We start from the raw sequence: 22,364 nt of genomic DNA on the forward strand, positions 1-22,364 counted from the left end.
CACCATATTCTGAACTAAAATATAATAATTAGTTTTCTTTCTGTTACGAAACCACTGAGAATCCTAAATGCCAAATTACAGTCAAATTAGTCTGAAAATGTAGATAACAAGTAAAAAAGCATAAGTCGGCTTTGCCCACAGCGATATACCCTCAGCCTGTGTCATAATGAACGAAGCTAACACAGTGTGAGTTGTTTTCCAAAACATTACTATTGTAATAATTGCTGCGAGAACTATCCGAAATAACGTTTAAAAATTTTTTCGCGAAAAAGCTTCCTAAGTCTAAATGTTTGAACTTTTGTGGAGGAATCGAAGACTCCTTTAAGGTAATAATCAGTATGGAATAATATACCGTCCTAATCTGAGCTTCGAGTACTACCTGCTGTAAAAAGTTAAAACCTATCCTAGACATGTCCCTGGACTGCACAGTCCAGATTCCTAAGGGATTCGGTCACTCCTTTCCATTGTTATCGTGCACATCATGTACTGTAGTTGGTCACCGTGGATTGTATAAAAATTGTAAAAATTGGATTGTATAAAAATCAGAATTTATGATAACGAGGGTATATCAGGAATATTGTCAATTATTTCATATTCCATTTCAGAAAAAAAAGGATAAATTTTTTTCGCGCTACATCAACGATTTTTGATATGTAGGTTAAGAAAAAAATTCCGAGTACGAATCTGGTCGCGAGCCAATTTTTGGTTGTTGCGGACAAAAGTTATGGCGCTTTTATTTCGCTTTTTAAGAAAGAAAATATTATAAAAACGCTAATTATTTTAATGAGCACAATTGTTAAAAAAAAGTTCTCTCGAAGTTACTTCAGCGAGTAGATTGCATAATACCTGCAAAATGCTACACAGAATTCGCGGAATTTACAAAAAATTGATAAATTATTGAATATAAGTCTACTTTTTTCAAAATTAAGGCCCATTTAGTGGTCATAAAATTACAAAAAAAATTGTTGTGGATCCAAACTTCACGGCAAATCAAATGAGACTACAATCATACAGATTGGTGTTATAGTTTGGATGTTACAGCCAAAATAAACACATATTTCGGTCAAAAAAATAATTTTTTGTTTAAAAAAATATTTTTCACATGCATTATGTAGTAGAAAATATTGTAAAAATTTATAGGAATACTTCCTTCATTTTGCTTAAATCTCCCAACAAAATAGACGGATTTTGCTTTATTGACATTCATATTAAAGCTTTCCCATTAGGGAAGCTAATTGGGTTGATGGGGATATATGCCAAAGCTTCTGAAATGGAAATAGAGGTCAAATAACCCATTTTTATTTTTGTATGCATTTTTAAATACGTGTAAATCGCGTAATTATCAAAATCAGTTTGTCCGCATGTGATTTTCATGTACAGTAATACCGTATCTTTTAATTTGAATATAGTTTTCGAAATTTAATTTGGTGGCTAAGACGTAGCATCGGCTGCCTCTTAGTGCCTAAAACCCTATATAACGTCGCTAACTTGCGCGGAGTGCGTATGCTTTTTGTCCGCATCCGATTTCAGTGTCCACCATAAAAATCTACATCGATATATATCTATTTCAAGGCGGTCAACGAAGAACCGTGGATGTAGCATCACACACTATTTTTTGGGATAAAATGAATGTAGCTCCCATCAGTGAAGTTTTCAAATCTCTGTTTCCGCTAAAACGAAGATGCTGTATTAGTTGTTTCATTGCAGTGGAAACGAACCGCAGAAAACGCGATAAAATACGCGATATTTCCAAAAACAATTTTAGGTGATTTTTCTACTTTGGATTTTCATGTAACTCGCGTTTTAGTGGATGGATTTTCACGGAGAATGATTTATTAGATCCGGAACGTAAAAAACTAAAATGTGCAATCAAGTACGAGGAAATCGAATGACAATTGTAAAAATTAGGCCCGAATAATATGATTTTTAGAAAAATATTCACACAAAATTTCGTCATTTCGATACATATTTCTGTGAAGCTGTGGAGGCTACATTCACGATATACGTATCAAAAAGCTCAGAATCGCAAGTACTATAATCCTATTAAAGGCTTTTTGAAAAATCTGTTTGCGGAACGCGACTAGAAGAAAATGTCAAAAAACACTGTAAATTTGGCTTCAAAATGTCAGCGTCATTTATTGGTAGACGCTGATGAAATTTTGAAAAGTTATACATTAGTGAGATTATCCTTATTTAGTTGGCTTCTACTTTTACTTTGACAGGAAAATCGTGAGAAGTGTGGTTTACTCACAAATCGAGAGAAAACAAAAAAAGACACGTTGGCTTCAACCCATTTTTACCCATTTTCTAACATAAATATAGGCACAGCTTCCACGCAAATTAACTTTTGAGGCCAATATTTTTTGCCACGTCCAAAAACATTTCATTTTATCCATAAACATTTAATTTGTATAATATACAATCACAAGTCGCGTGTTCTAAAAGGGTAAACCTTGGCTTCAGCTATGTTAAATTTTCAAAAATAATATGATATACACTTTCATACGGGCAAAATGTGTCTCATCGAAATAATGGTTTTAGACCCCAAGTATGTTTGGACGAAATCCGTTTCAGAAAATTTGGAGTTTATTTAGCCATGTCTGTCCATCAGTCTGGCTGGCTGTAGCGCACGATAACTCTCGAACGGATCAACCGATAGTATAAGTTCGAAGATGGGTTACATCGGTCCACTCCTTCCGGTACCTCCCTCACAAAATTTCGAAAATGATTGGAAAATTTGTGTGCACGATAACTCTTAAGGGGTGTAACCGATTTGGTCCATACCTCGCACATAGTGAAATTTCTACCAGATTTAGATGGGGTTCCAATATGGAGTCAATCGGTCCACTCCTTCGTGTACCTACCACACAAAATTTCGAAAAAGTTCAATTAAGGACCTGTGCTCGAATCGCTTTGATTTTTGTTGTGGCAACTTGTATCCACCGCCCCCCATACGACGGTATAAGTTTCATCTAGGGCAAATCCATACTTCCTGAGAAAATAGCCTGAAAGTTGCAAAAAACCCCTATGACGCCGTAAGTAGTAGTTGGAGCGCAAGATAACACTCGAACGAATATGCCGATTCGGTCCAAAATTTGCGTTCGTAATATTTTGTCCAAACATAGATTACGTTCGAAGATAAGCCATATCGGAGGTCCTTCATACCTCCCCCATAAAAGTTCAAAAATGTTCGGAAAAATTGGGGACACGATAACTCTTGAAGGGAGTGACCGATTTGGTCCAAACGTTACACATCCTACTATACCTACCGGATTTCAGGTTTGAATATGGATTATATTTGTCCACTCCTTCAGCTACCTCCCACATAACATTCCGGATAAGTTCACTTTAATACCAGCTCTGGAATCAAATCGATTTCTGTTGAAGTAACGTGCATTCGCTTCCTCAATTACGACGGTAAAAGGAAAGCCAATACTTCTTGAGAAAACAGCCCGAAAGATGTAAAAACCCTTATGGCACCAACCGATTTGTCCAAAATTTGGCCTTCGACATATTTTGTCCAATCATAGTTTCAGTTCGTCAATGGGCAATACCGGTCCACAACTTCGCGTACTTAGCCAATATTTATGTCGCTAAAATGATATGCACTATATCTCTTAAAAGGGGCAACCAATTTGGTCCAAACTTTGGATCTCCTAATATTTTGTCCAAATTTAGTTTAACTTCTAAAATGGCCGATATCGATATCGTATGGTAAATACATTCGATCTGTCCGTAGATGAAAGTTCCAATTTACATAGGCTGAAGGTATATCTCTGTCGGCAAGGCGGACTGATACTTTTTACTTGTTTTTTCGGTCTTTGAATGAAATAATTTATAAAAAGTCGCACTTTGAAAAAGAAAAAAAATTAAATAGAAACATTGTTGAACGCTTCTCCTTAGTTGTAAAATAAAACACATTTTCCTCAAAGTTCAAATCATCAACGGGAGATCGGCATCTGCAATCAAATTATTATATAATGTAATCAATAGGTACATCCATATTTCAAATATATATATTTGTATGTATGTATATGACAATTTTATTGATTTCTTCCTTGTCCAATAACATATTTCCATTCACCTTTTGATTCAATTATAAAATGTATTGGGCATTTAATTTACTAAAAAGCACCATTTCTTTAAGAAAAGACAAAACACTGATTTATTCACTCACTTAACCGTCTTTACTCAACGATTGTATTTAGAAAACTGAAGAAAAAAGAACAACATAATTAATACAATTTTTTCCTCTTCGCTTGATACGTTGGTTAACAACAACAAAGCACGCAACATACGTTTTTACCGCAAACACTACACCAACGTTTCTGCGTCTCCTATTACACCATACACACAGCTCTTTATTATAAAACAGCATTCCGCAGTCGCGAGAACCCTGCTGTTACTCTCTTTGACAAATATTCTCTCTCCACCCATAAAAAATATGTTCTAACATAAAAAATATGTTGGTTCCCTAAGAAATAAAATTGAGATATGTTACAAAATGTTGCAAACATATATTTGTTTGGACACACCGCAGACCTTCTGAGTGCAAGGTCCATTGCACCACGGTGGTGTATATATAGGACCTACTTTTTATAGCCGAGTACAAACGGGGTGGGGTGTCTAATGACAGCACTTTTAGAGAAGTTTTACATGGCTGAAATACTCGGGAAATGTCGCCAACATAACGTTGAGGGGCGTTTCTGGTAGTATTATGGTCTTGCCAACTAAAAATATGCCATGGTTAGAAGGATCACCAGTACATGTTTTCAACATTTCAAAATGACGCCAAATGGGCCGATATCGTCCATCTTAGATCATAAACCTTGTTTAAAAAAAGACTTTCTGAAACACATTTTGTGGGCTTTAAAGTCATTATTTTGATAAAACATATTTTCATCGTACCAAGGTGTGCATTATAAATTAGGAAGTTTTGGAAAAAATATATAAATAACCATGAATGAATTTAAATACTTTCATCTGAGTGTCAATGAATATTTTCCCCCCAAGAGAATGACCTCCCATGCGTCTTGTGCAAATATTTGGCCAAAACAGTGAGTGTATGTATTTGTTATGGTCGTTGATGTACAACAACGACAACACATTAGAAAATAATTGTTCCTGTAAATCTGTGCTGACCATGTGATACATTTTCCCACACGAGATTTTGCCAAATGCCAGACAACAGCCGTTGGTCATGTTTTGTAATGATTTTGTCTGCTATCTGCAAACAGGCTCGATACATGGATGAACACTTACTTATAACACTAAGCAGGTTGAAAGGTAACAGAAAGGCGGGATAAATGAATTTACATTTCAAAAGGTTGGCGAAAATATGTTTTGTGTGTTTTCCTCCCAAAAGAGATTTGTTCATGTTACTGAAAAAGAATAAAGTCCTTGATGACAATAAGTGTTGAATATAATAAGTGAATTAGGATACAACGAGGTAAATAACACCTCAAAATGTTTTCAAGTGTACGGTTGTGTAAATGGAAGATAATGCGATACTCGATTTATAGTCATTACATCAAATAGTCAAAAGTTATTCTTAGTTTGTGTTTAGTAGTTATTCGAATTTAAATACAAAAAGTAACAATGGGAATATATATATATATAAATGTAATGGATACGAGATAAGATGAGAGTATCCTACATTGGACATGATTCAATAATAACGGTTTTGAATTTTCCAAGATCTTTTCCCACATTCCTACGTCAAATCCTTGGCATTTTAGGTTATTTTATCATTTTCACATTCTTACTACTTTTTAGCCAAATCACAATATGGCATAGCCAGTGTACATTATTAAAATGTATTTGTTAGTACATTTATGTCGGCATAAAATTACATTCTCAGGCTCATATGCCAAAGATATTCTCCGTCTCCGCTCTTTAAGGGAGTATAGGTGACTGCTACAGTCTCCGTTGCGAAAAGTAAACTGGGGCTTTATATTTTGGATAGTAGGAAATTATATAACCGCAAACAATACAGCAAATCTGCGTGATGAGTCCTGGATTCCCTATTATTTCTGGTTTGACAATGCAAGAGTTTTGAGATCTTTGAACATCCAAAGCCATGTGCATAAGCGAGAACTTTATATTTCATGGGATTATTAGTAAATTTAGTCAAACACCAAAACTAAAATACGCTACAATAAAAAAAAGAAAAGAAAGACAAATTAACATCTCTAATGTTGACCATTTACACACTTTCGGTTGTATTGGAAAAGCACAAACATTATATTATCGCCTTACAGGATGTGTGACGGAAAGGCGGCAAAACAACACTTAACCTGACGTAGTGTATTTTAAGTGTCATGAGTTTTGTTTGTGGATTTGTAGTTAGCCGAAGGCTAAAACGTGACCGATGAAAGGGATAGACAGACAGACTAAAGATATTTTACGAGCGCTTACTCTACTAAATGAGACTGATAGTTTTTGCAGTGGCATAAAACATGGCCGTTAACAGCACTAGATTTAAACAGTTACACATTCGTAAGGTCACATAGCCGTCCCCAGATTAACTCATAAGATATCAAAACTACTTATAAGAAGTCATGCATTGGACGTACCTGCTTACCCGATTATTAAAGCCGAATGTCAGGATACACGGTTCTACATAACCAATACATATCATATTGTGGTGTTTACCTGATAAGATACATATAAATATATGTACAATATAACACAAGACTACGATATCTTATGAAAGGAAACTCATAGAAAAAATCATAAAGACCATTTTTATAGAGAATGTTTATATCTTTACCTATTACTTTATCCGCTGTGTATAGTACACGGGCTGCACGAAAACTACCAGCGCCATTTGAATTTTTTGTTGGAAAGTTTGACAGTTTTTAGCCTAGACTTACACAAGACAGTTTGTCCTCTGACCAGTTTATGTGTTGTTTTTAGTGAATTGAAAAAATCACTTTGCAAAAAAAAAATGGAATTTACTTGTGAACATTTTCGTCCAAGAATTTTTCACAAATTTCGACGTGGATAATCACCGCAAGAGTGTATCGATCTAATTAAATCTTTGTATGTCGATAAAGGACCATCCTATAGGACTATGAAAAACTGGTTCAATGAATTCAACCGTGGTCGGCACTCGCCAAAAAACGAAGGTTGTGAGGGTCGCCCAAAATCGGTCGTTGTGCCAGTAAAAAATATGCCGTGCATGAACGGATAATGTAAGATCGCCTTGTTAAATACCGTGAGATAGAGGCATCATTGGGCATTTCTTCCACCAACTAGCATTTGATATTGCATAAACACCTGGCCGCTAAAATGGATTTTTCTCGTTAGTTGCAGCAAAATTGGACAATCGCTCAAAAACAGGCTCCTGTGAATTGGTTCAATAAATCGATAAAATCGATCGCGGTGCTTCAAACGACGTTTATAAGATCGTCACAGTCCACAAAACTTGGATCTATGCTTAGGAGCCTTAAACAACTACTGGAATCGACCGTTTGGGTCTTTGAAAGCGAGCCAAATCAAACGAAAGTTGTTCATGTAAGATGCACTTCGAAGCAAAACGTTGCAGTTTCTTCAGAAAAACTGACCGAGTGGCGACTATACGGCTTGAGTAATATAGGACGGGTTATTCTGAGTGGTACTCTATAATTTGTTTGCCTGAAGTCTCCTCAGGAATTCGAAAAACGAACAAGAGAGGACAAATCATTCTCCATCATGACAATGTGGGCGTTCAGTTGTTTTCAATGTGTGTTTGACCGAAGAGAACGTGGAATTGATATCTCATCGCCGTACAGTCATGACTGGGGATCCAATGACTTCATTTAATCCCAGCACATCAAGAAAAAAGGAGTGGCCAGCGATTTTTGTTGCCTGAAGATGCTGTAAAAGCGTTCAAAAAGCATGTTTTGGAGGTGTCTCATTCGGAGTGGAAAGTGCTTCGCTAATAGGTTTGAGCGCACGAAATAGTGTATAAATCAGAAAGAAAACAATAAAACCGTAGTTAGGCCAGATAGTTATAGTTCAGCCCTCGTATGGCTTGACTTCTGAGAGAAGAATCTAAAAAAAAAAACAACCAAGAACGGCGTTAAGTTCAGATGGGCCGAACTGTATCGAAGTAAATAGGAACAATCAGTTTCCTTTCGCCTATGAAATTACAAAGCTCTCCCTACTCTTTAACGTTTATTCCTTGGAGGAGTAGAATATCTTAATTGAAGAAAATCACTTTATATTGATAATTATACCATACACCAGTATGTGGGTGTTGGTTTTTGGCCAAAAAGTTCGTAACGTATCGAAATAATGGTCGTAGACCCATACATATATACCAAAATTAATGTCCCGACGAGCTGAGTCGATCTAGATATGTGCGCCCGTTCCTCCGGTCGCAATTTTGATCGGATCGTCAATAAATTTTGGGTCTTGATATGGGTCCCGGAGGGGTGATGGTCGGATAATATTTAGGGGTCACAATGGGCAAACAACTTATTTGAAGAAAAAGTCAACGTTTTCTACAATGCTACAATATCTCAGCTTCTATAAGGGGTATACCAAAAGCAATACCTGACAATGATAGTAGAAAATATTACCTTTCTAACGATATAAAGTAGGTTGTCGTAGGTGGTCAAACAACGAAGATATCACAATAGTCGAAAATAAAACCCAACTTTTCATTTTCGCAATTTTAATTTTAATGACGAATATCACAGCTTTGGTTGGGGACTTTCCAAAAACAAAGCATGAATATGAAAGTAGAAAATCCTATCTTTACAATGATGGAAAGTAGGTTGGCTAGGTGTCCAAATAACGGAGATATCGCAATAGTCGGTAACACATCCCATTTTCCATTTTTTTAAATCTACAGGTCGCAATACTTGCGAGTATTTTTATATAAAAACTAATTTAACCAATTTTCATTTTCATGCGTATACGTATTCATATACATTAGGGTGGTGCGATTTTAACACCTTATTGGGCCCTTCCCGTTTCTGATTCCTGCGATTGTACTGAGTAAAAAAAGTCTACTAGAGCATATGTCTACGGTGAAAATCCAGCCTCCCTATTTCGTTTATTATCCATGTTATTTTTGATATTTTGGCATATAAAAGCCAGACCATTGATATTTTCGATCTATCACTAAGACAAAAATTGTACCCAAGACAATAGTTAAGAACTCTCTTGTATATCGCAAAAGCATTGGAACGCTCCTTCTGGCAGTTTTGGCATTGTGGATAAAAAACTTCAAGTCAAAATCGGGAGGCTCGATTTCCACCTTAGACATATGGTCTAGTGGACTTTTTTGCTCAGTACAATCCCAGGAATCAGAAACGCGAAGGGACCAATAGGGTGTTTTTCCTTCCATACAAATCGCCCCGATCTAATATACATATTTGTATATATAATTCATTCGATTGAATTGAGTTATTCTATATTGCCGCAATGACAGTATTTCAGGGAATTGCCAAAAATTTCGTTATGACCACAATATCAAATGTTCATTACTTTGTGACATTTACGGAAATTGAGTTTTTCCATATCCACATGTTAGTGTGGATGTTGTTGTTGGTTGGTTTGTATATTTCCATCACTCAAGTGTAACACTGACAATGTGATCATTCAGCAATGGATTGGGTCTTGGGTTTTTGTCAATATTTCATACGTTCTAAACCACAACTAATGTGCGGAGTTTTGCCATCAAGCAGATATTGTTTCCATTGTTATTAAAAATCCACATTTTTTGTAGAAAAATATTTTATTAGTTGTAAATTTGATGAGACCGGAATTGTTTATCGATTCCATGGATATTGATGATATTTGATGCACAAAATGCGTTTTACAAAATATAACCATAATTGAATTTGTATGGAAATTATTAAAATGTTGTCAATGGTAACTATTTGGGGTTGGGTGGTATTGTTATGTTCTTTGTGAATGGAGGGATTGGAGTTGATTTTTGAAATAGATTATAAATAAACCTCTTAAACTATGTGATTTGTTGAAATGCAATTGAAGGGAATTAGTTTAGTGATTATTGCTAGCATTGATGATAACAAAGTGTTTGGGTATTCTAGGGCGTTTATTTAGTTGAAATTTATTCATTTTATTATTTTTATATTAATGAGTATAAATACAAATGCAAAGTATAAAGTATAAATAAAGTGTATATTAAAGTATAACTTGCGGCAAAACTTCAAATAGATCCGAAGAAAACGTCTTAAACTTTACTTAAGAGAAAAACATAAAACGAGTGGACCGATATAATCTATCGTTGTCCTGAATTTATATTTGGAAAAATAATAGGTTGTACAACATTTTGACCATATCGGATATTCCTTAGGAGAGACATGGCATGGCAAACTTAAATCCAAGATGTTCTGAAAGAATTTGGCCTGAACATGCGTGTACATTAAGTTTGTTTTCCCGTTTGTAACGCATTGATATAACCATTTGCGACCCTATAAAGTATATATGGCAAATAACAAAATTCCTTTACATTTGAAAAAAAAATTAAAAAAAAATTTCGCGAGCGCATCTACGATTTTTGGTATAGAGTTAAAGGAAAAAAATCTGGTTTCAAATCTGCTCGCGTTCACGAAATTGGCCGATGCGCGCAAAAGTTATAGCGGTTTTTATCCTCTTATAAAGAAAAAATATTTTAAAATTTCTTATTTTTTGTATTGAGAAAATGTAAGCATATATCAGTAACAGCATTTGATATCCATCCGTAGATGCACCAAAATTTCCAAAATGTGTTTTTATTTTCGCGGAAAATCAAAAAAATCTGGCAATAAATTCAAATTATACTAACTCAGAGTCCGTATAAACTTCTAAAAACTAAATTAAAAATACGTACAGAAACTAGACAACGCGTAAAAAAATGTGAAACCAAAACTATAAACATAGGCTTTCTAAATTGCATATTATAACAACAAGAAAAGAGAAACAACTCATTGTTGGAAAATATTGTTACAAATATATTTTTTGGTTTGTTTCGAAAAATTAGAAAAAAATATTGGAGAGTTATCCAACTATTTCGCTAAAATCTAATACATAAATTAAAGTATTCTGCTAAAACTTTATCAAAATATATGGTTTACCATCGTGAAAGCTTAACTGCTTACTGTGATTACTTATAAGGATAGGAAATTAAGAGTAATATTGAAATTACTATCATCTATAAGATATGAAAATTAAAAAGCCTGTAACTCGCGAATTAGTTAAAGTCGGTTGATGCGCATCCGATTTGGGATAAAGTGAATCAATCTCTTTCAATATTTATGCAAATTTCGATGTTTCACTCAGCGGCCATTGTGTGCCGCCAGTTGCATCATGCACCGCAAAAAACCTTATGCCTTATGATATATGCACCAAACGACGTAAAATCACGAGTTCTATAATCGTGTTATGAGTTTGGAATATTATCTTCTTGCGCGTCCGGATTATTAAAAAAATTAAAAAAACCCCGAAATTCCGGCTTCGGTATGTCAGCATCAATTTTAGGTGGATGCAGTGGATATATCGAAAAATCATACACTGCTATCTTATTGCCCATGGAGTATTCTGTGATTCATTCTTTGGGAATAGGTCTATAAAATGCAAGGTTAAGCCAGAAATCGCATGGGAACATAAAAAAGCATGTTGGCTTCAACAAATTTTTATCCATTTTTCTACATTGATGCCAACACAGCTTCCACGAAAATTAATTTTAATAGTCGACATTATGGGATCCCGACTCATTCAATTCTGTCAAGAATTCAAGATGAAGATAGCAAATACACTTTTCACTCTACCGCCAAGAAAGCTCTACACTTGGAAATCTCCACAAGACAGAATTGGCAACATCATTAGAAACCAAATAGACTTCATTCTTATCAACAGGCGACACTGAAAACCAAACACTAAAATCGGATATATGTACAAGAATAAATACAGAGCTGAATAATGTCGACAGCGAAGACATAGAAAATATATGGAATAATGTAAAGAATACTATAAACTCAATAGCCAGAAACACCCTAGGCAATTTTATAAAACCAAAGACCAAAAATTGGATGACTCAAGAAATCCTACAGCTAATGGATGAAAGAAGAGCATTTAAAAATAACGATTACGAAAAGTACTGGGAACTAAATAGAGAAATTCAAAGGGAGATACGTAACGCAAAAAATAATCACCTAAATACTCAATGTCAGGAAATTGAAAGACTTATGAGCATACATGACGATTTCAACCTGCATAAGAAATTGAAAGAAGCATCTGGACAATATAGGAATACAAATCCATCTGTCCTTTTCAATAACAACAATGAACCGGTCTTTGAAATTGCAGAAAAGAAACATATCTGGAAAGAATATATCTAAACACTATTTAAGGATGCTAACAGATCAAGCTACGTTAACAATGCATCAGATTATATGACAGGAAACAGCATCACAAATAATGAAGTAGAATCAGCAATAAAATCCCTTCGAGATGGAAAGGCTACAGGGCCTGATGAAATTCCAATTGAATTATTGAAAATGCTTAATGACAGCAACATTGAGCTACTGACAAAACTGTTTAACTACATCTACGATACTGGTATATACCCACAGGATTGGCTAAAATCCACCTTCATAACAATACCAAAAAAACCCCATGCCAAAAAATGCAATGACTATCGTCTCATTAGTTTAATGAGTCATGCTCTTAAAATTTTTCTTAAAATTATTCAGAAGAGAATATATGAGAAATGTGAAAAGGAAATGGGAGAAACTCAATTTGGTTTTAAGGAAGGAAAGGGAACCCGTGAGGCTTTATTCTGCATACAAAAGCAATTGGAATCGATGAGAAAAAGATAAGGTGTATTAAAAGCTTGTACTGGCACCAGACTGCCCAAGTCAACATAAATGGAGATTTAACTGAAGATGTAGCAATATCTAAAGGAGTTCGACAAGGATGCATTTTATCTCCACTACTCTTCAACATTTACTCCAAAAAATTTTTTCACGAAGCAGTAGATGACATCCAAGAAGGTATATTGATAAACAACAATTACCTGAATAATATCAGATATGCTGATGACACTACTTTAATATCCGACAGCATATCAGGCCTACAAAATCTTGTTGATAGACTAACATCAAGAAGTGAGTTGTATGGGTTAAAAATAAACACCCTCAAAACAAAATTTATGATAATAAGTAAGAACAACGCTCATAACGAGTTGATTTTAAAAATACAAAATTTCCATATTGAGAGGGTACAAAGTTTCAAATACCTGGGAGTTTTGCTAAATGATCAATGGGACTACTCAAAAGAAATCAAATGTCGCATAGAAATGGCAAGAGATGCATTTCATAAATATAAAAAAGTCCTAATAAGCCATGATATAAATGTTGCAACAAAATCTCGCTTCATAAAAGCGTATATATGGCCAGTCTTGCTATATTCAGTCGAAGTGTGGACGTTAAAAGCGGCAGATATCAAACGACTCGAAGCATTTGAGATGTGGGTGTACCGTCGAGCACTAAAAATACCATGGGTCCTGCATGTACCAAATATTGAAGTATTGCGAAGAATGAATACAACAAGAGAATTATTAAACAACATAAAAAAACGGAAAACAGCATATCTAGGGCACATTATGCGAAACCGTAAATACACCATTCTCCAGGAAATACTGCAAGTAAACATAGAAGGAAGACGTACCAGAGGAAGAAAAGAGATGTCATGGATTCAAAATATCCAGCAATGGACAGAATTCCAGAACGCCGAAAATTTAATAAGCATAGCGAGAAATAGAGATATATTTTCCTATTTTGTTAATAATTTATAAAAACATAAACATGTAATTTTTTGACAATTGTAATATGATCGCTAACATTCGAAAATCGAATAAGCAATAAAGAAGAAGAAGATGGGATCCCTCCTAAAACACTTCATTTTAAAGAATTGTAGTCATACTTTATAGAATATGTTAACAGTTCGCGAATTCTGAAAGGGTGAAACTCGGATTCATCGATTGCAAAACATTTTTGTTATTTACCATATGTATATTCTTGATCAGGATAAAATTCTGAGTCAATCTAACTATGTCCGTCTGTCCATCTGTCCGCAAAAATTGAGCTAGTTCCAAGATGGTATATATCGGCCCATGTTTTGGTATAGCTCCTATATAACGGTATTCCCCGATTTTCGGTATTTTGTGAGTTTTAGCTACCATTTTTAATTGTTATTTGACATTTAAGGTTCTTAGGGGTCACAACACCACTCCACCAAAAACTGTCAACATAGGTCCATATTTAGGTATAGCTCCCATATAGCGGTACCTCCCGGTTTTCGGTATTTTCAGGGTTTCGACAACCTTTTTTGACAGAACTAACCGAAATTTGACATTTAAAGTTCTCTGCGGCCACGAAACTTCTAACAGATCCTCCCAATTTTCGGTATTTCAAGAGTCATTGTTGGACGGAACTACCCGTAATTTGACATTTTATGTTCCCTGCAGTCACAAAACTTTTCCTCAAAAAATTGTCCTCAAAATCACGACCTGATAGAACCCTTTTTTATACACTCCATCATAGTATGAAGGGTATATTATGTTTGTTTTTCCGTTTGTAACGCATTGAAATATATATTTGCGATCCTATAAACTATATACATTCTTTATCAGGATAAAAATCTAAGTCGATATAGCCATGTACGTCTGTTGTATTCACTCTAGCGTACAGTGGTCGAAATCACTGATCTAGCTGCGCGAAATTAATAACTTGCAAACGAATAGAGATATGTTTCTGAAATTTAATACAAACGTAGTATGTGTCCGTGGGTAATAATGGACTAAATATGAACAACATCGGCTAATATTTTGGTATAGCCTCTTATAACGGTGCCTCCTGATATTCGGTATTTTAAAGATTTAAGCAATCCTTTCCTTCCAAATAAGTTGCAATTTGATACTTAGGGTTCTAGTGGTTACTAATAGGCCCCTTTTTAGGTACCTCCCGATTTTCAGTATCTAGGAAATTTAAGCTACCTTTCCGCCCAAATTAGGTGTAATTTAGTATTTGGAGTTCCCAGTAGCCACAAACATTCTCAACCAAAACCTTCCAATTTTTGGTATTTTGAGGATTTTGTCCACATTTTCAGACCAAATAAGCTTGAGGATTAAAGCTACATTTTCCATGCATTTAACAGCAAGATTTGCGGCTATTTGCAACCAAAAGTTGATTATTCGGAATCTAGGAAGTCCAATTTAATTTGTCGAAAATGAATTGGACTGAACATTAGAGAACTTTTGTAGTTACGCTCCATTTAACAAAAGTATGACACTAAAAAATTACAAGAAAAAAAATTTGGCCCCAAACAATTTTTTCATTTAATTTACACCCTCCTCTATTAATTAAAAATAAACTTTGTTTGGTTTTATTAAGAATTTATTTAACAATTAAACAAATATGAAGTTAGATATTTTGCAACAATTTTCTTAAAAGCTGATGCAGCAAAGTTTTTTGCATTGGATAGTGAGTAGGTGAGAGAATATTTACAACGACAACCAAGTAAAAACAAAATATTAGTCACCAGAGTGTCTGTAATTGATCCAATGGAAAACATTTCTCATTTTTATAGTTTGATTTTTTGACTTTCGCGCCGCTAGATCAATGGTTTCGACCAGTGCGCAGCGTCTGCAATAATTGAGATAGAGCGCTAAATTTTTGCATTTGAGTGACTTTTTTCCATGGGCTGGTCAAGTTTGAAGATGGGATATAATGGCCCACGTTTTGGTATAGCCTCATATAACGGTACCTTCCGATTTTCGGTATTTTGAGGATTTCAGCTACATTTTTTTACCGAACTACCTGTAATTTAACATTTAAAGTTTCCTGTGGCCACAAAACATATCCACTAAAATTTGTCAAAAAATGTCCACCCTTTGATATAACTTCCTTAGGCATTTGAGATATACATGGTCACAAAATATCTCGGCCTAAAATTGTGTACAGGAAAGCAAATAATTATTCTATTTTAGTACCGAATATTTTATGGTGGAGGGTATAAAAAGTTCAGCCCGATCGAACTTAACAACTTTCTGCGAGGGTGGTTCGGAAACTTCTTAGCCTATCAATGAAAGAGAATAGTTAGTTTTTCAAAAATATTTTTATCTTTCAATATAATCTACTGATCCTTTTCTAGCAATTCTATCCCTTTATTAAAATAGTTTTCCTCAAGGTCTTCAAAATAGTGGTTTACAACTGTAATTGCATCTTCATTTGAGGTAAAACGCTTGCCACCAAGGAATTTATTTAGATTTGGGAACAAGTAAAAGTCACTGGGAGCTAAATAAGGAGAATAAGGTGGGTGGTCAAGCAACTCGTACTTTAATTCGTTGATTTTAGCCATTGTTAAAACATTGTTGTGTGCTGGTGCGTTGTCTTGATGAAAAATTATTTTTTTGTGTTGTAAGCCGGGATGTTTTTCTCGAATTTGTACGTTTAATTGATCCAAAAGGTTGCAATAGTACTCTGAATTTATTGTTTTACCCTTTTGCAGATAGTCAATCAATAAAATAACTTTGAAGTCCCAAAAAACCGTTGCCATAACCTTACCAGCCGATTGAAATGTTTTTGCCTTCTTTGGGGCACTTCCTCCAGCTTCAGTCCATTGTTTAGATTGTTCTTTTGTCTCTGGAGTATAGTGGTGGATCCATGTATCATCAACAGTTATGAAACGACGCTTAAAATCCATTTTATTTCACTTAAAACGATCCAAACAAGCTTGAGAAATGTTCATTCTTATGCGTTTTTGATCGACTGTTAACAAATGCGCCACCCATCTTGAAGAAAGCTTTTTCAACTGTAGTTCTTCATGCAAAATTAAATGGACTCGATCATTTGAGATGCCCATGATATCAGCAATTTCACGCACTTTTATTCGTCGATCATTTAATACCATATCATGCACTTTGGCTACAATTTCTGTTGTTGTTGCTGTTTTTGGGCTTCCACTACGTGCTTCATCTTCAATGCTTGTGCGACCACGTATAAATTCAGCAACCCAATTTTTTACTGTTGTATATGAAGGAGCACTTTCACCTAACTCATTCACCATATCATTATGAATTTCTTGTCCCGATAAACCTTTTTTATGTAAATATTTAATGACAGCACGCATTTCTAATTTTTCCATTGTAAAAAAATTGCGGATGCGTCTGTTTTGAACACCTGTTTCTATATGAAGGAGTTGCCAGATCGAAACAAAATTTAACATGTGTTCATATCAGAGTGTTTTCAAAACACTTAACTTTTTTCTGTTTATACCGCGCTTTTTGTGCTAGGCTAAGAAGTTTCCGAACTGCCCTCGTACTTGTTTACTCCTGCCCTTGTCTCACTTCCTTTTTTATCCTTATCCCCATAACTGTCATTATTTTATGCGCACCCAGGGTCTCATAAAATACTTATCATAATTAACAAAGGATAATGTATTTGACAGTACACACAAAAAACTATATACAATTATTTTTGCTCCTTTCTTTTCTGGCTATGCAAAAAAAAAATGGAATAACAAAATTGTTGGCGTCATTGTTTGAATTTAAAAGTACCATTAATTAAATGCATTTTTAGATTTATTGTCTGTGCAACAAGAAGATAAAACGCTTTATTAAAAAGACAATTTGGTTTTAATATGAGTCACAGATTGTATCATAAATTATAAGAGTCATAACTTTTTACATATAAAATGTGGAGTTAATAAAAATGCATAATATTGTGGAGTGAACAATGTAAATGAATTATTCATAGCATTGCATTGTTGGGCATTGCATTTGTTGAATGTGAAACAGAGAGATTATATTTGACAGAGATAAAGCATTGTTTGGTGTCTGTGGACCATGTATGTTTGGAGGAGCAGTAAAATTTATGAAAAACATCAGTGTCACCCATTGTAAGGAAGAAGTTAGATTTTCTATCCAAACATTAAACTAACAGTATTGGACTGTATATTAATTATGAATCGGCTCTTTGAAGAACCATTGCAGTGTTACATAGCCTAGTAGATGTAGTTGGTGGCTGCGAAGGTATTATTTTTGAGAGGATAATGATATTTAAGTCTTTCTTCTCGAACACACCTTAAACTCCACTTAAACAAAAATGTTAAACTTTTTTGAGGAACATACCTATATGGCCCATTTTCGAACATAAACTAAGTTTGGGCAATACATTACGAGATACACAGTTTGGGGCAAATCGGTTGCTCCGTTTAAGAGATATCGCGCGTACTACTCTAGGGAATATTTTCAACTTTCGTGGGGGAGGTAATGGACCGATATGTATCATTTTCAAATTTTATCGGAGATTCGAAAAAATATTACGATATCCAAAGTTTGGACCAAAGCAAGCAGAACCGGAGTTCGAAAGTTTTCGTGTGCAGGTGACCGAAAGGTTTTTTTTTTTTTGGAAGTTGTTGCAAAAGAAATTCAAGCGATTCAGACCTTATACTGTACTATTTCGAAAATTTGTGTGGGAGGTACTCGGAAAAATACACCGGGAATGTCTGGTAGAAATATTAGGAAGTAGAAAGTATAGTCCATATGGGTTACTCCATTCGAGAGTTATCATGCGCACCATTTTAGCGAAAAGTTTTAAACTTTTGTGTGGGTGGTAACCGAAGAAGATAGGTTAAATATCTACACAGACAGCTTAGTGTAGTTCTTCCATCTGAGGAATATGAAAATATTAGCGGTAAAAATCTACTTGCACTCTGCTAACCATCTGGACGGCTGAAATGGGGCTCGCTCCCCTACATATTGGGTGTAACGGTCGAAAGCGCAAGCCACAGATATTTGCGACAGATCAGAAGTGGGAACAATGTTCTCAATTCGCTGGCTGATAACATTTGGAATGGTGACAAAAAAAACGCTGTTAACCTTTCACAAAGCAATAGGCCAGTCTGCGATTAGCTATGCGACGCCAGTGTGGTATGAATTATTTTGCGCTTCGCTGAGAAAGAAGAAAGAAAACCGGCCAGAAGGGTTTTTTTTATCACAAACTCACGCTCAAGCATGTGCGAGCTGATGTGATATTATGGTGCAAAATCCATTATTTGGTTTTTCAAAATTCTTTGCGTTTCAGACGAATTTCTTTGCGCAAATGTCGCTTTGAGGTAGTACTCCTTATTGACCGTACGACGTTGTGACAAGAATTCATGATGCACCACGCCATTGAAGTCGAAGAAAACAGCGATTACTTTTTTCGAAAAGTAAAAAATCAAAGAGCGCACCAAAACACGACTAATTTTTTAATCTGTCAAAAATTAACCGACTATCCAAAATGGAGTATATTACCAACATAATATATAAGAGACAAGTGCACCAACATAACAGAAACTCCGTAAGGAAAGGATCAACTATGATACCATACATCATGTTTTGTTATGGCCCCCAATGGATTCCTTCCCGATTTTCGATGTTTTGAAGAGTTTAGCCACATTTTCTAAACAATACGGAACTAATTATACCCTCCACCATAATACCCTCCATAATTAAATTTGTCACTCTGTTTGTAACACATCGAAATATTCATCGGAGACCCTATAAAGTATTTATATTCTTGATCAGGGTAAAATTCTAAGTCGAATAACCATATCCGTCTGTCCGTCTGTTGAAATCAAGAAACAGCTAGCAATTTTTAAGATAGATCTTTGTAATTTGGTATAGAAGGTTCTATTACTCCTAGGATGTTTGGTATTGCAAATGGGCTATATCGGTCCAAGTTTTGATATAGCCCCCATAGAACGGTACCACCCGATTTTCGGTATTTTGAAGGGTTTTGCTTCATTATCACACCAAATGGGTGAAATTTCTGTCTTAGTCTTCGTTGGGGGTATAAAACTTTCCCTCCAATTTTGTTGGTATGGGTCCACGCATTCATATAGCCCCCATAGAACGGTTCATCCCGATATTCGCTTGTTGCCTCAATATTCCACCGAAATGGCTGAAATTTGGTATTTAGTCTTTGTTGGGGGTATAAAACTTTCCCACAGAAATTTGTTGGTACACGTCCACGCCTTTACACAGCCCCCATAGACCGGTTCCACCCGATTTTCGGTATTTTGAAAGCTGTGGCCTCAATATTCCTCTGAATTTTGCTGAAATCTGGTATTTAGTTTTAATTTGAGGTATACAACTTTCCATATGAAATTTGTCGGTATATGCCCATGCCTTCATATAGCCCCAATAGACCGGTACCTCCCGATTTTCGGTATTTTGAAGGTTGTGCCCATTTATTTAGTCTACGTTGGAAGTAAAATCCCTTCCGAATGAATTTCGTTGGTATAGGTCAACGTTTCGATATAGCTCCCATAGAACGGTGCCTCCAGATTTTCGTGACGTCAATATCCCATCGAAGTGACTGTAATTTGTTATTTAGTCTTTAATGGGGTTATAAAATGTTCCAGAAAAGAATTGTCCATATAAAGGTCCATGTCTTCTTATATCCCCCACAGAAGCGTACCTCTGGATTTACCGAATTTTTTAGGTTTTAAGCTCATTATCTTACTGAAATATCGGAAATTTGGTTTTAGTCTTCTTTGAGTCTAAAAATTTACGCCAGAAATTTGTCGGTAAAGATCGACGTTTTGATATAGACCCCATTGAACGGTACCTCCCGAATTTCGGTATTTTGAAGGTTAGCGACATTGTTTTACCGAAATTGCTGAAATTTGGTATTAAGTCGTCTTCATAAACGAAAGGAAAGTAATTGGAAACTAATTTCGACCCGCCATTAAGTTGCCCTTCTTACTTGTAAGTATTCATTTAAATTTATCGTTGAAGTTGAGCGGAGTTATCGAAATTTTTTTGCAAATGAAAAAGGAAAGGGATTCCCACTCAATCAACAAATTATGCGACGGTTTCGCTGTTAGTCATCAGTCATACCGAGTGTGGATGGGGCTTCTCTGGCGATGCTTCAAATTTTATAATTATACCGAAGTTATTGGAATATTGTAACTGTGAATATTGTAATTAAGAGACCAAGCTTCTCATCGAATTTTGATTTTTCAAATACAATGTGTTTTAACACTAGAGTAAAATTAATTTTCCATCTGTTTTGTTCCAACCCGTTCAAGCGTATACTTCATTTCCATTGGTTTCGTTTAATTTTTTATAATAAAGTTCAACTTTGTTTCATATCTTATTAAAGAAGACTCTCTTCGACAATGGTCATTGTGTTAGAATTGAGCCGATGCCTATGTCTATGTGGTTCGTCCGTGCTATAAACTTTCGTTCTAAACCAAAAATAGAGGCTAGTTTGTTTAAATTATCCCCTTTTGATTTCTTTATTCGTGATTTTAAATCCATATTTCAGCAATTATGACAAGACAATAACTTTTTCATTTAGTGGGGTAATTTAACATGACAATGAAGATTTCTTTATTATAGAACAGTACCTTTCGATTTAAAATCTTTAAATTCTAAAGCCATTCCTTTAATAGAATTTTAATTAATTTTCTCAACGCTTTTCATGTTCTATCCACAAATGCTGCTGTTCGACATAACTTGCGCCAAAATGTTTAACTTTACAACGAACATTTCTTTGGTTTTACGAAGCAGACACAGCAGCAGTGTGTGTGTGTGTGGCTACGCAACCACAATTGTGGTAGAAGCTTGACTGTAATTTCTAGATTATTGTTGTTGGTTATACAGCTTCCCAATGACCCGCCCGTCTGACTGTCTTTCGCAAAATAAATGAGCACAAACCTTTTACTTCCTTCGACAATTCGTTTTACATTCAAATATTCCCATGGCTTAAAGCAAACAAAAAGAAGAAAAGCCAAACAAAATTTTCCCCAAAAACAATAAATCTATTCCGGTTGTTTAATACTTACCGACAAATTTGTGTAAATGTTTTGGTTTTTTGTAGATGTTGTTGTTGTCGCAGTCCTTTCAACACAGATGATGAATGTCTGGGGACACCCTGTATGCTGTTACCCAATTTGCCATGGGATGTTAAGATTTGTGTTTAAAGTTCTTTTATTGTTTGGGTCGCTTCACAAAAAAAATACGAGCAGCAACAATGAGAAAACAAATCACGGTTTAGAGACTTTCTGTTTTAAATGACAGCCTGTAAAGAGAGGTAACAAAAGGCGAGTGAAGAAAATAAAACATTAACACAATTTATTATAAGTGGTTTGTTGTTGTTATGGTAAGTGACCCTACTTGCTGAGGTGTCTTGTTCCATCATTAGATCAAAGGTATGTAACGGTAACTATAAAAAAACTACATGTTAATATCTTGATATCTCTATGAGTTCTGGAGTTTATGAAGCACTAAGACACTTCTAACCATACTTAATCTTGCACATAAATTTAGGATTGATATCAGTTTTTTGTGTAATAATTTTAACTAGGAAAGT

General features: G+C 35.0%; 1 protein-coding gene across 1 annotated transcript in view; it reads right to left on the reverse strand.

Moving 5' to 3' along the window:
* The window catches only part of SPR (G protein-coupled sex peptide receptor), a 313,996-nt gene extending 291,923 nt beyond the window's left edge, over window positions 1-22,073 (reverse strand). Inside the window, exon 1 of the mRNA XM_073973337.1 lies at window positions 21,838-22,073. The gene's annotated coding sequence lies outside the window, so the exon portion shown is untranslated. The remainder of the gene's footprint in view (window positions 1-21,837) is intronic.
* Window positions 22,074-22,364: the final 291 nt, after the last annotated feature.

The sequence above is a fragment of the Musca autumnalis genome, unplaced genomic scaffold, assembly GCF_047663935.1.
Source record: "Musca autumnalis isolate F117 unplaced genomic scaffold, ASM4766393v1 scaffold_3, whole genome shotgun sequence".
In the NCBI taxonomy this organism is placed as follows: Eukaryota; Metazoa; Arthropoda; class Insecta; order Diptera; family Muscidae; genus Musca; species Musca autumnalis.